The following is a 15,746-nucleotide window of genomic DNA, read 5'->3' as shown; positions in this document are numbered from 1 at the left end:
CAACTGGCAAACAAACTATCATGGCAAACATCCAAATTGAGGGAACTACACCCAAACCAACTGACTCTAGCCTGTTCCTGCACTCGCACTGCTTCCCACTCCCACACTGCTAGCTCTAACTGGGATTGTTGCTGTAACTGTTGCTGGAATAGTGCCAAAGAAAATCGAAGTAGAAACCACCTCACAATCACCATCTTCAACTGGGGGAGCTCCAAATCGATAGGCATGTTGACGCTTGCTGCTCGCACCAGCCTCCTCTTTTCAACATTTTCTAACTTTTGCAAATCCCCTTCATAAGCAATTGCTGCGAAAGGGGGAGGGTTCAAAAACATCTTATGCCCTACTGCCATTTCAGTGGCATAAGAGGCCAACACATGAGCCACCTTATTCTTCGCTTTGGGAATGTGCTTAACCACAATAACATGAAATCTGGCCATCAACCCTGCAACATCCACTAGGACAGGTCGCAGCTCGTCATGATACGCTTCTGTAGCAGCCTCCAGCATGGTAGCCAAGACTTGTGCATCTGTTTCCAATTCCAAATTCTGAATCCCATAGTCTGCTGCCATTACCAGCCCCTCCCTAACTGCATACAGCTCAGCTGCCAAAGGAGTGATGGCATTGAATTTGCTTGCGAATCCCATGTACCATTTACCTGTGGCACCACGGAACACCCCACCACCACCTGCTTCATTCTTTGATTTCCAGCTTCCATCTGTATTTAGCTTCAAAAATTCATATGCTGGAGGTACCCAAATCAACTCATCATTGCGCATCTGTGCCTTTCCTTTTCCCTGCAATACCTTGTTAGTAGCCATTAAGTCCACATAAAAAGCATTGTAGACCGAGAAGGGTTTTAACATTTTATGATCAAAGACTGCCCTATTCCGAGCTTTCCAAATATGCCATAAGGCCACACAATATATAACTGACCACGCAGACCCTTGAGTCAAATTAAAACGAATCCAATCCCTCCAACCCAGATTAAAAAAAGCCTGCAGAGAGATCTTATGATGTGGAATCACTCGAGTGAAAACATAATTCCATAAAATACTAGACTCCCCACAATCCCTGAACAAGTGTAAGTGAGTTTCATCCAGAAAGGAACAGCGAGAACAAGTGGGAGAAATAAAATCCAATCGCCCGTGCAACCTCTCAGCCACGGGTAAAATCCCATGACAAGCATTCCATAAGAGCATTTTATATTTAAATGGCACCTTAATTTTCCATATAGACTTCCAGTTGAACCCAGACGGGTTTTGACTAGACCTAGGATTGCTATTGATAAGTAGGAAATAAGCAGACTTTACCGTGAAAACCCCATTATTAGTAGGCATCCACCTAATGAAATCCTCCACATTCGAACGAGTAGCCAAGGGCACTAATCTAATCATGTCACAAATATCATTGGGCAAAAAATGCGCAACCTTAGAAAAATCCCAATGGCCATTCCTAATTATATCACTCACCCGATAATGCGCTATACAATCCGGAATGTCCTTTTCTATTAACTTATATAAAGGCCCGTGCCCCACCCAATGGTGATACCAAAGAGAAGTATCCCGCCCATTACCTATTCCAATGATAAGCCCACTTTGCAACAACGGTCGCCCTTGAAGGATATCTCTCCACATCGGGGATTGATGAGTACCAGAGACACAGTCAAGGAAATTAGATCGCCTAAGATATTTTTCCTGAAAAAGCCTAACCCAAATCTTATCTGGACACGTTAACATCTTCCATCCCAACTTGGCCATAAAGGCCAGATTCCACTCTCTTAACCTCTTAATTCCTAGCCCACCCATATTAAGGGGCCTAGTCACATTAGCCCAACTTGTTCGGACCATAAATCTGGACCTGTCAACCTTATTCCACAAGAACTTCCGACTTGACTTCTCTAAACAGTTAATAATGCTAGTCGGCAACATAGACGTTTGCATATTATAAAGAGGATACGTGTTAAGGACAGATTTAATTAAAGTGCATCGACCCGCCATATTTAGTAATTTAGCCTGCCATCCTTTAATTCTATCCAAAGTTTTATCCAGTAAGCCCACAAAATTAGAAATCTTAAGTTTATGAGGTCTAATATCCACCCCTAGATACTTACCAAAGGATGAGGTAATTTTAAGACCATGCGGATTAGCTATTGAACTACGAACAATATGCGACATATGAGTGGGGAAGATTAAACTAGACTTTTGCATATTAATACGAAGACCAGACATATTCCCAAATATGGTAAGCACACTAAGCATACTGTCCATATTCTTAGCTGTGGCATTCCCAAAGAGGAAAACATCATCCGCATAAAACACGTGTGAGATCTTAACTGTTTGAGAGAGAGAAATGGGTTTCCAATTACCCAAATTAACCTCATTTTGGATGAGCATAGAAAGCCTATCAAGACAAAGAACAAAAATATATGAAGATAACGGGTCGCCCTGACGGATACCCCTAGAAGGCAGGAATTCCCTAGTGATAGCACCATTCCAAAGTACACTAATACGAGAAGTAGTAATGCAAGACATAATTAAGTCAATCAACTGAGCGGGGAAATCAAAGCTAACCAAAGTATCTCGAATGAAACTCCACTCTAGACTATCATAGGCCTTAGTCAAATCAAGCTTCAGGGCCAACATTTTCCTACCCTTTCTACTTTTATGAAACACATGGGCCATTTCCTTAACTAAAATAATATTATCCTCGATGCCCCGACCCTGGATAAAACTAGACTGGAACGGACTAATGATTCGATGCAAAATGGGCCGAATCCTACTAGTAATTATCTTGGTAATAAGTTTATAGACAGTATTACAAAGTCCAATGGGCCTAAACTCTTTCATAGTTCCGGGGCCTCAACTTTAGGAATAAGGGTAATGAAAGAACGATTAATATCTGAAGGAATGGCTGCATTATTAAAGCATGTAGAACAAAACCTAAAAATACTATCCCCCAACTCGGCCCAAAACTTTTGAAAAAAGAGGGGCTGAATACCATCTGGGCCAGGGCTTTTTATTGGATCCATTAACTTCAAATTTACCCACACTTCATCTTTTGACAGTGGTTTCATCAAACTCATCCTTTCCTCATCCATAAGAGTATTAGCACTTGGATACCTGACCCCTAAATCACTCTTGATCAAGGTAGTCTGGAACAGGGATTCAAAATAGGATACAGCTAAATCTTTCAAGCACTCCAAGTCTGTGATCCAATTGCCCTCATTGTTCTTTAAAGTTAATATTTTCCCCCTACTCTTTCGAACCTTAGCAAGAATGTGGAAATATTTAGTATTATAGTCCCCGAATTTCCTCCAATTAATTCCCGCCTTTTGAGCCCAAATCAACCGCTCTTTTTTAAAAATATCGTTAAGTTGGAAAAGAAGATCTTTCTCTAAGTTAACCAAAAAATGACTATATTGTTTGGATAAAGCTAACTGAATACCGTTAATTCGTGCTAATAACCGCTTCTTTTGTAATCTCAAATTGCCAAAGACATTACTATTCCAATTAGGGATATTAGCCAAAAAACGTTCCCGCCCTCTAATGAAATCAAAATCACATATAGACCAATTATTCAAAAAGAAATCTCTAAAATTCGGATGTTCCAACCAAACTTCTTTACAACGGAAAGGAAAAGGACCTACTAAAATATCATCATAAAGGGAAACAATAATAGGACAATGATCGGAATGGGTACGAGGCAAGTGATGTACCTTAGTATGTGGAAACGTATCAATCCACTGCGAGTTCGCAAGAGCCCTGTCAAGTCGTTCCTTGATCAATCCCGCTCCATCCCGCGCATTGGTCCAAGTGTACGGATTACCATGATAGCCCAAATCGACCAACCCTGCCACGTCCATAAAATTCTTCAAATCCGTACATTGTCCACTTCGAAAAGGGCGACCTCCCATTTTTTCGGACTGCGACGTGACTTCGTTTAAATCCCCAACCATCAGCCAAGGAGTTTCCAGCGGCGGCAAATTGTCGGCCATATTCCTCCATAGAGCATGCCTTGGACCCGGAACACTTGGAGCGTGCAGACCAGTTATAAGAACTTCCGGCTTAACATTTTGAAAATGAAACAAAACATGGAACTGATTCACGTCCTCAGAGAAAAGGATCAAATCAATTGCAGCTCTCCAAAACAGCCAAATCCCACCCCTTTTATCCGTTGGCGAAACTACTTTAAATTGATTGAAGCCCAACTGCATCATAACCTCTTTAGCTCGATAATCATCAGATTTTGTCTCCAATAAAATAAAAATTGCCGGATGCTGGGATTCAATAATATTCCAAGCTGTTGGAATGAACCCATCTCGTGACGCACCTCTAATGTTCCACACGCAAATCTTCATCCCTAAATTCGGAACTGTACGCTGCAACACCACACTTGGTTCATCTCTCGGACCTGCATTCAGAGGAAGGAAGAACTCCTCCCAATCCCTCCAGTGTTGCGAGAGACCCATCATTCCTAGATCCTCCAATCTTATCGGAGTGACGTAAGTGAAAATCTTCAGAGGCTCCAGCATTTGACGATAGTACCTCCCCTGTATTTGCACCCCTACTACTTCTTGTTGAGTTTCGTATAGCGCCGTATGGTGTCCCGACATTCCCATTTCTTTCCCTTGTGTTTCGAATTGTAAGGGAATGATGGGTACTTCTTTTCGCAGGCCCCGACGAAGATGGGCCGTCATGTTGATCGGATTGAAATCCGGCTCCGTTCCTGGTAACGGAATTTTGCTGAAATTCCGGGGAATTTCCAGCCTTGGTCGCGGAATCGGACCCGTATACAACTGCTCCTGCTTCTGTAAATTCTCCAACAAAAGACGAGCCTCCATACTCGGGCTGCTGATCCCCTTTCTCTTATCTCTCTCCGTTGTGCATGGTGGCATCTCCGAATCCGCTGGAAACAACTGCAACAATTCCGGATGAAACACTGACCCTTGTTCCCTTGTAACCTCGATTGCATCCGTCGGAACTCCCCTGGCTTGGAACAAACGCGGCCCTCTCGGAATCCAAGTGCGACTCCCCCGCCGCCAAACACCTTGCTGACTCTGACTCGACTGCATACATGTCGATTTCTGTGGATGATTGTTCGCCATGGATTAAATTTGAAGAAGGAGAAGAAGATGGAGGAAGGGATGAAGAAATGACTGGGGTAGTAGAAAGGTTTTGTGGAGGTTGGGAAAGAGTGTTAACTTGGTTAACTGTGTTGTTTAAATGCATTTTTGAAGAGGAGTGAATTGGGATGGCCATTGGTGAACGAGCTACGTGTTGGGTGGATGATGCCAAGTGGACGGCAACTCTTGAACTTCCTCCTTCAACATTACTTGCTGAAGTAAAACAAACCCCCTCATCACTAGAAGGATTGGGGGGAGTGATTTGAGATGTTTTTGCATGCAAATTACTTTTTGGTTGTGTTCCTTCTCGAGGAAGAGAAATCCCAGAAGACGTAGTGGCTACATTTCTGTTTGCCACTCCTTTCTTATAATCATTTATTCTTGAGTTCGGCCCACTTTTAGCAAAGGATCTAGATTTGGGCTTTGTTTTTCGACTGACTAAAGTCCGTGGCCCATACTCATGATCTTGATCCTTTGTCAAGTTCATACTCCCATTTAAAGAGCCCATTGGCCCATTGACACCAACATCCTCCCTAGTACCCATATCTTGATCCGTACTTGGATCGTGTACCGGTGATGACATCATCTTCTCCTTACCTTTCTCCCTGTTTTGGTCAATCTTGGTGTGAACACAAACCTGTTGCAAATGACCTATTCTTCCACAAACAAAGCACAACGACGAAACATTTTCATACTGAATGGCCTGCCAAGCACCGCCAACCCACACCCTCGTGATCAAGGGCTTGGATAACATTATTTTTACACACACCCTTGCATAACGCCCTCTCGTGATCTTATCTGTTGCATAGTCCACCCTGATAGGCGTTCCAACTACTCGAGCAATTGTAAACAAATCTTCTTTGTCATAATATTCAATTGGAAGTTCATCTATGCGTATCCAAACCGACATGGAATCAAAACCATTCTTTGACGGCCTGAAGTTTGGTCTCCATGTTGAGATCATAAGATAATGATCCAGAATAAACCAAGGTCCACCGAATAGTGCCTTGTCATAATCATCTGTCTGTGTAAATTTGAAGAGATAAACATCATGCCCCACATCAATAACCTCCAAAGAGCCTTTGATTCTCCACATCGCACGCACCCTGGATTCCATGAGATTTGGTTTAACACTTATACCTAAACATTTTCCCATCAAGGTGAGTCTCCATGGGGATCTCAATCTATCCAATGTAACCTTGTTAAACTGGACCGACAAATCGCCTTCGGGATTCAAATCCTCAGCGTCTTCCCAGTCTCTTGAAGAAGTCACAATTTTCCTTGCTTCCGAAAACCATTGGGTAGAGGATGCTACTACCTCACGAAACGAAAGTGCAACTCTTGGCACCTCCCCTTCCTCAACCTCATGGCTAGATTTGTCCGGTGGCTCTGATGGAGATGATATTTCCATCACGCAACCGAGGAAACCAAGTTTAAGTTGAACTCGTATATAAGGAATTTAAGGCCCGCTTTTTAATCTGCTTGATTGTTGCCTATTTTTTGCTACAAACTTTTTTATATAAGGTAGTCTTACATAAAAAACCCACCTTGATGTCACATATGATTCCTTTTTATTTTAATTTCTTGGTTTTAATTTTGATCCCAATTCTAAGGGTTCTAAATTTTAGTTTGCCTATGTTTGGCAAAACTAACTGAAATAGAGTTAAACCTGATAAGTTAGCTAAAACGGGGAAGGTTGTAGCTGAAACTGATAAGGTATTGAAACTAATAAGGTACTTTTTTTTTTGGATAAACAAATTAATTCATTGATAAAAAGTCATACGACATCTACATAAAGATTTAAATCTAACAAATACATAACAATCGAATCAAATAAAAACTTCTTTTCACCATAGCTACGATCGTAGTATATCAAACATTCTGTATACCCTCTTTTATATCGCTGTGATTTACAGTCTTCATTGACGAGGGGGTCTATAGATTTGTTGTAGCCGTGACAAATATGATTTTCGTCTGATTCGTCTAATTGTAGTCGAAAGATTGACATCCTATTCGATCCCGTATAAATCTTTACCAAATAAACAACCTGAACTAAACTAAACACACAAAATTTAACCAGAAACAAACCCACCATAGGGTACTTACTACACTTAAACAATCAAAACCACCATAAGGGTACTTACTTCACTGAAGCTATGTAGTTTTATTGAGATCTAACGCAAAAAACACAACAGAATTGAAAGAGAAGGGGGCGGAAATAACCAAATTTCAGAAGAAAATTGGCTATTTCCGTCCTAAAAAACCCTAATTTTTGTAAACCCTAAAAAGAGAGAGAAAACAGGGAGAGGGGGGGAGAAGCAGCTCCGTACCTGCATTTGGCTAACTAGCTATAACTAATAAGGTACTCCCTCCGTCTCTTTTTGTTCTTTACGTTTTTCTTTTTGGTGTTTCAAAATGTTCTTTACATTTCCTTTTATATTATCACATAAATACATCAATATTCTATCAAAATATGTGTCCAATAATTATTTTAACCAATTAAATTCATTGAGCCATTTAATCTCTCACACTTTTTCATTGGGACATTAAAATTTTCTCATATTCCTAATATCGGAATTTTGATAAAAGTGAAAACATTATAAATAAACTTAATTTGTCTTGTTTAAATAAAAAAATAGAGGAATCTCAACGCACATTAATTAATCGTTAAAACGCGTGAAAAATACCAAACGTAAAAAACAAAAAGAGACGGAGGGAGTACCTAATTAGATGAGTTGTTTGGTAGAGTTAATGGCTTAAGGAGCTGAAATATATAAAATATTTTAAATAAAAAATTAAGGGGAAAATAGATGAAAAATTTAAAGACCTTATTTGAATTGGTATTCAAAGTAGCTTCTCAATTTAAGTTAATATCAAGGTGCATCACAAACCGCTCTAATCATTTAAGGTGACTTAAAATTTCAACAAGTTAAAATTTAAGACCCTGGAATGACGTGCCCAACAGAGGCTTAATATTTTACGAGTTTTAGTTATCATTTAAGAATTATGAGTTAAGATTTCTCTGAGTTATTGTTAAAATTGTTTGAGATTAAATTAAGATTTTAAAAGGTTTACTCCCGTCGTTCTTAAATATTAGTTCTGTTTTGACTTTTCAACTCGTTTCAACTCAATGTTTAAACGTAAATATCTCCAAATACGTATGTTAGAAAAATATAAAAATTTGATATTGTTAAACTCCACATTAAGAAAAACAAAATAAGATATCACATAAATATGTTTTGAAGTACGTATTGGAAAGAAATTAGAAGATTATCTTCAATTATGAATAGATTCAAAATTCCAAAATGGACTAATATTCGAGAATAAATGGAGTATTTAAAATTTTATGAGTTTTACTTATGTTTTTTTTTGAGTTTTAGTTATGCTTTTTGAGTTTCAGTTAAGATTTTCTTAAGTTTAGTTAAAAATTATCTTTTTATTTGTTTTAGTTAATAAAAATTTTGTTTAAAATTACTCCCTACGTCCCAAAATATTCTTTACGTTTGGTATTTTGCACGCAATCTAACGACTAATTAATGTGCATTGAGATTCCTCTACTTTTTATTTAAACAAGGCAAATTACGTTTATTTATAATGTTTTCACTTTTATCAAAAATATCACATTGTGAAAATGGAAAAGATGGAAAAGTGTGAGAGATTGCACACCCCAATGAACTTAATTGGTTAAAATAATCCTTGACACAAATTTTGATATATTATAAAACATTTATGTGATACTCCGTAATATAAAAGGGAATGTAAAGAACATTTGTGACACCCGAAATAGAATACGTAAAGGACAATTTGGGACGGAGGGAGTATAACTATTCGAACCGTAAGCGTAACTATTTGATTTATACTTTAACTATTTTTTTATTAGTTAAGATTTTACACTAGTTTAGTTAATACTAAAAAAAATATTGGATTTTTTTTTTGAAAAAAAATACTCCCTGCGTCCCAGATTAGTTATTACATTTTCCTTTTTCGTCCGTCCTAAATTAGTTGTTACATTTCTAAATTAGAAATGACCCCACAATTATTATATTATCTATCTCTTTTCCACTAATTTTATTTTTGTCCCTACACCCTCTCTCATTCAATTAAAAAATATCCCACTAACTCCTATGACATCTACTTTTTCAATAAAATAACAATTGATAACCACACTACTACTTATCACATTAAACTGTGTGCCCAGGAGAGTGTAACAACTATTACGGGACGGAGGGAGTATAATAATTCGCGCAGTTTTTCCTTAACGTTTGTATTCAAACCGTAAGCGTAACTATTTGTTTTATACGCTAACTATTTTTTTTCCGATTAGTTATACACTAGTTTAGTTAATACTGAAAAAAAAGTTAGCATAACTAAAACTCGCGCGTGGCTGCGTGAGTGGGTGATCATGGACATCATTGACAATGATGGTCGTGACTTCCACGCCTGGATGGACAAGGACATGACCGTCTACTTTGACGGCTTCCCCCTCCTTTTCAAGGAGGAGGAGTAGCTGGTGGTGGAGGCCATGCAGGGGCGGGTGGTGGTGGCGCTGGTGGTGGCCCCTCTTTTGTCAAGCTTATGATGATCCAGCTTGTTTATAGCTTTTTTTTTAATTTTCGAGGACAATCACTACTGTCATTGCAATGTAGGTTTTTGTGAATGTGACAAGTGTTGGTTTTTGGTGTTTGTCACTGCTATGACAGTAGTTTATATTTAACCGTAGGCTTCTCCCTCAATACTGGATTGAGGTTTGAAATGTAAGGGTTGAAGCCTACCCTTTTGTAAATGGAAACTGGAATTATCTTGAATGAATGAATGAAATATTTCCTTTTGTTATCTCTTGTGTTGTTATTCAAGCTTTGGTTTGGTTTGATTTCTTAAAGTTTTGTTTTTTTAATTGATATTGTTTAACTTTGATCAGATGTTGATGATTTGACTTTGAACCCTTGCATATATGTGCATCATGGTGGTGAATGGGTTGTGCAAGGTGATATGGTTTATAGTGGGGGGAGGGTGGATGTCTTTGATTACATCCATGAGAATGCAGATGGCAATTATGTTAAGGAATTAGTGGATAGTTTAGGTTATAATGATATAGAGAAAGTACATTTCTGGGACCCTAGGAAAGAATTCAAGAATGGGCACTACTAGAAAAAGGACATTTAACGATGAACAATTTCGTCGTTAAAAGCCTAAATTTTCGTCGTTAAAACCTTTAACGACGGTCATGATGTTCGTTGTAACAGGTTCCGTCGTTATTGGCTTTAACGACGATGTTCGTCGTTAATATTTAACGAAAATTAACGATGAAACATCATGTTGTCGTTAACCATTAACGACGGATTACCGTTTCGTCGTTAACAATTAACGACGAATTATGGTTTCGTCGTTAATTTTAACGACGAATTTACGATTTCGTCGTTAAAAGTTAACGACGAACTATTGTTTCATCGTTAAAAAATAACGTCGACATGATATTTCATCGTTAAATACTTATTCACGATGAACAATTAAGCAACAACGACCAAAAATACCACGTAAAATGTCATTCCAGTGGTAAAAAAATTAAAATTTTGGCAATAACGACGAACTATTATGTAGTTAATATTGAAATCATAATAACATTATTTACATTCTTCAAAACACCTACATTTTCTATATAAAACAATATAAACAACTATAAATCAATCAATTAAAACAAAATGGTAATTTCATTACTCAAAAGAATTTGACAATAGATTTCAAGTTATGTGAAACCCAACAATCACATCCCCTTGTCTTTAAATTCTAAAAGTAATAGATAAGTAACTCTTGCATGTTCAATCTAAAATTAAAAAAGTATAAAAAAAGAATAATGATTCTTCATAGTTGGAGTGTCCTCTCTTGGAGAAGTAAACCCTTGTAGCAACACTTCTTGTATCGTGTCCACACGATTGGTTCGACCTGATTTTGTATGATTGCTTCATTCAACTAAGATTGAAGTTCCCCCTACTAGGTTATGGTCCCGCTATTTCTTTAAGTGTTATTCCTCCTCAAAAACCCAAAACCCGATCACGAGACTTCGACTTAAACACCTTTTCTGCTACATATATAAAAAAATAAAAGAACTTAAGTATCATGGCATGGGAAAGTAAAAATAAACAAAAAAGGAACCAAGAAAACAAGTTAAATACCTATAGTTGGGAAAGTGTTTGTTCTACTTCCAATATTTTCTGAATTTCCTCCTGCAACATATATATAACCATGACAATTAATATTTTAGTCAATATAAGCTTTATTCCAAAATCATGTTTGCGTTAAAAGTAAAGCTCTGATGAGACATATGGAGTTCCACCGACAAAAGAAACCCGAACAAACAAGAGGATATCAGATTGTGAATTCCAAAATTTGACAGCATGTTGAGGTCCCTGTCGATACTGAAATGTGTGGATATATCATCTTTAATTTTCCTTGAGATATCCTGTGAATATGAGCATGAAATGAATAACATTAGTTCAAAGAGTAATGAAATACTACAACTAAGAGAACTCCCAAAACAATTGTAGTTTGACTATAGACCAAGACATGAAATTACCTGATAATGACCAGATATTAATTTCAAGATATTGCTCTTATAGAACCTGATGATAAATTAAAAAAAGAAAAGTAAGTAAGCATAAATGTTTCCCCGGAAAATAAACAAAAAAGAAGGCAAAGAATTATAAAATTCTCAAGAACATGACCAACCATCTCCACAAAGTCATGTTCAACACGCAAGCCAGAGGATCGAGCAAGTGGCGACCGGTTGCATAAATGATGGAGCTGAAAAATCGTTATTAGCCAAAATATTGTAACTTGAAATGAAAAGTATCAATCATTCTAACTTCAAATTGTTGATCCTAGAGAAAGGCCACAGACAGGGGAAAGCCAGATAATTTGAATTTCTATGGTTTATTAAGGAGTACGGAAACATTGAAAGGGGGAATACAATGAAAGTATTATACATACTTAGCAGCAACAAAGAATAAAACATAAGTTTTAGTTCATTAAAAACCTAACTCAATTCCTAAACTGTAAATTGGACAATTAAACTCCAAAATGAATAACGATAAGAATATGCCCAAATGTAGAAGAGGAAAAAAAAATCCTCCATCTTTTCAATTTGCAAGCTAGCTAATAGATTCTTCATAAGTATTCAAAACATCAGGAACTTCTCCAGGTAATCTTCAGTGTGATTTTAGTATCCCCCATTATAAGTTTCTGAATTCTGTTTTGAAACAGTTTTCACTAACTAAAGTCTATTATGAACAAGTTCTAACAACTAAACTGCACCAACCAGGGCCTTGATACTTCATCTTTCAAGGCACGACTTTTCTGTCCGACACAACAAGTGATAAGTGCAATAAGTTCCCCTAGCAAATATTTTTCATTTGGATTTTAAGAATAATCGAAACAAACGAGGTTCAGAGAAATTCTTAATCGTGTAAGATAGTTAGATAGAAAACATAAACTTATGTTGTCCTATTACAAAACAGAACAACAATTTATGTATATGAATTTATGGCCATTTTGGATATAGGGTTAAGGATAATAATTTATACCTAATCCAAGTGGTCTAGTACGTTCAGTAAAAGCTTATTTACACACAATCCTAATATTTGAGGAAACAGAGGGAATCGATGGAAGATAATGACATAATTTTCATACTTATACTTAAAAACTAAGCACTGACCTTGAAGCCACACGACACAAACATTGTATTCCTTGCCAGGATGGTTGAATTCATCCAGACCCCAATCTATCAAACGGATTTTCCTCAATTCGTGGTCTATCATGACATTGTGATCGAGGCTTGACACCTCGGTGCATTATTCCCAGTGAATGGTAGAAAGCTAATTACAGAAAAGATATTGAAATAATAGTAAGAAAAATGTTAATATTGTAAATTACATTGGATGAGATTCAAAAACATACGCAAAAATAAATAAATTAAGAGACTACCTGGCATATCAAGGTTGAGGTATGTTTAATTAGATTGTAGAAGTCCTCATCTTGGAAAATTTTGAACAAAAAACAAAAGCATGTCGTGTAAGGAAATTCCCCAAAACTCACCACAGTACAGCTTCGTCTGTTGATTTCATCAAGCAATTTAAGCATCAATAACAAGATTCAATAAAATAACTATGAAAAATCCATAACAAAGAGTAATTCTGAAATCAGTATTTACATATGATTCAAAAAGATAAAATCCAAATCAGTATTCTCGAACCCCAACATAAAATTAAACAACAATCATAGAAGAAATCGGTTATAAAATTCTATCAAAATTGACAAAAAAAACACAAAATCCATTGATTTCCAGAAGCAGAAATTGAAATATCACCAAATTTATAATAGGGTTTCGATTGCAATTAGGGAAATGATCGAACCTCATAAAAACCCACCTCAAGAACAAGAGAAACCCACCTACAACTTTAACCTCAGAAAAACCCACCTCATTGATGTAGAAGAGAAACCCAAAATCAAGTATTAGTTATTGAATTTATTAACTAGACCCTAGAAATCGCAATTCTCATCAGGAAGAAAAAAATTACCTTATTTTAGTTTATTCTACCACCTCCAGAGATCGAATTCGAGAAGTACGAGAGAGGCAAACCTTTGCTAGAGATCGAATACAAGAAATACGGGAGAGAGGCGAATTACAGAGGGGTTTTCAATCTTCCCTTTAGTATGGAGATTAGGGTAAATTTTTATAAAACCATTTTTCTCTAAGCTTTAACGACGAACCAAATATTGAAAGTACCGCTCAAACTTCTTTTCATTAAATTAATGAAGAAGAGCCACGCTAGCTTTTTCATTGTTTTGCATTTTCATTCTTTTAACAATGATTCTTTTTACTTGTCGTTATAAAATTGTCGTTAAAGCTCTAGTTTCTAGTAGTGGGGGTTAGGTTTTTAGGTTTTGATAGTAGTACTTGTGACCCTTTCTTAGCTTTAGTCTTTGAATACAAAAGCATTCATATATACATTGAACATAAAATCAAACCCACCTACAACTTTAACCTAAACAGGAGTGGAGGAGGGAGAGGAGGGAGAGGTAGCTTCCTTGAGTTGTTGAATACTGATGTGGTTGACTTAAATTCTGATTATGTGGAACCACCTTTTACAGTACTCCCACCCAAACAAACTGAACCTCAACCTGAACCTCAACCTGAACCTCAAATTCAACCTCAAAATGTGCCTCAACCTGAAATTGATTATGATTCAGAGGGTACAGATGAGGATGATGATGAGTTAGCCACTGCTACGTCTAAGATATCTGATGATATGAGAAGGGAAAAGGCTTATTTTGAGGAGTTAGTAATGCTGAAAAAACTAGCAGAAAGTAAAGTAGAAGGCGGTCTGAATTTAGGGGATGACTTTGATGGATACAGTGACTTAGACAACCCTTGTGAGTCAGAAGATGAGGATGATGTTGGTTACTTAGTTGCACCACAACACCATAAGAGGGGGAGAGGGAAACAGAAGCAAAACAACACTGAAACTGAAGAGAGGGAAGCCACTATTTATGTTGGGCAACAGTTTGAGAATCCAAAGACATTTAGGAAAGCAATCATAGATTATTCAATTGATAAAGGAAGAAACATTCCATTTTCTAAAAATGATTCCACTAGGGTTTGTGTAGAGTGTGAGCACAAAGATAAAGGTTGTAAATGGAGAATTTGGGCTTCATGGTGTTAGGTTATGATACATATGACAATTCATAAATCATGCGGAAAAACCATTTAGCCAGGAATACATATTATTTACACATAATCATATAACATAGTTTAGATGCATACTCTTTGTTGCGTGCCTTCCCTAGCTGCGCCCGAACCGAACAAGAACAAGTCTTTAGGACTCCAAGTGTCGTCCCTCCGTAGATAGTCCACAGCACGTCCGGATCCGCCTTAAGATTGACCAACTAGAATCGCCCTTGAGGTACTAAAAATTTCGGCACTTTTGAGCAAGGAATGTGTCTGAATTTTTCTCTCAAAAACTCACTTTGAATACTTGAAAAACTTGTTATAAATTGTGAACCCAGGCCACATATTTATAGGGGTATGGAAAGAGAATTGGAATCCTATTAGGATACGAATTAATTAAATTAGAATCCTAATGAAACTCTTATTTAATTAATTTATCAAATAGAATTAGGAATTTAATCATTAAACGAATCCTGTGCGTTTTAGGTTTCGTATGTGAACACAAACACCCACGCACGCACAGCAGCCCACGAGGGGCGCCATGCGCGCGCGCGCACAGCCCGAGCATCGCAGCCCACGACTGCCGCAGCCTTGGGCGCGCGCTGGGCCTGCCTTGCGGTGGGCCTGGCGCAGCCTTGGGCTGGCGTGTTGTGGCGCGCGTTTCCCTTGCTGGACGTGGGCCTGGCTTCGTGCTGGGCCTTCGTCTAGCAAGCTCGTCCGATGCTAATTCGTACGACGCGCTTCCGATTAATTTTCCGATTCCGGAATTCATTTCCGATACGAACAATATTTAACATTTCCGATTCCGGAATTAATTTCCGTTTCGAACAAATATTTAATATTTCCGTTTCCGGAATTATTTTCCGATTCCGATAATATTTCCGATTCAGACAATATTTCCGT

This window comes from Spinacia oleracea, chromosome 1, assembly GCF_020520425.1.
Source record: "Spinacia oleracea cultivar Varoflay chromosome 1, BTI_SOV_V1, whole genome shotgun sequence".
Classification (NCBI taxonomy): Eukaryota; Viridiplantae; Streptophyta; class Magnoliopsida; order Caryophyllales; family Amaranthaceae; genus Spinacia; species Spinacia oleracea.
The sequence above is the reverse complement of the archived record's forward strand: the minus strand, read 5'-3'. Positions refer to the sequence as shown.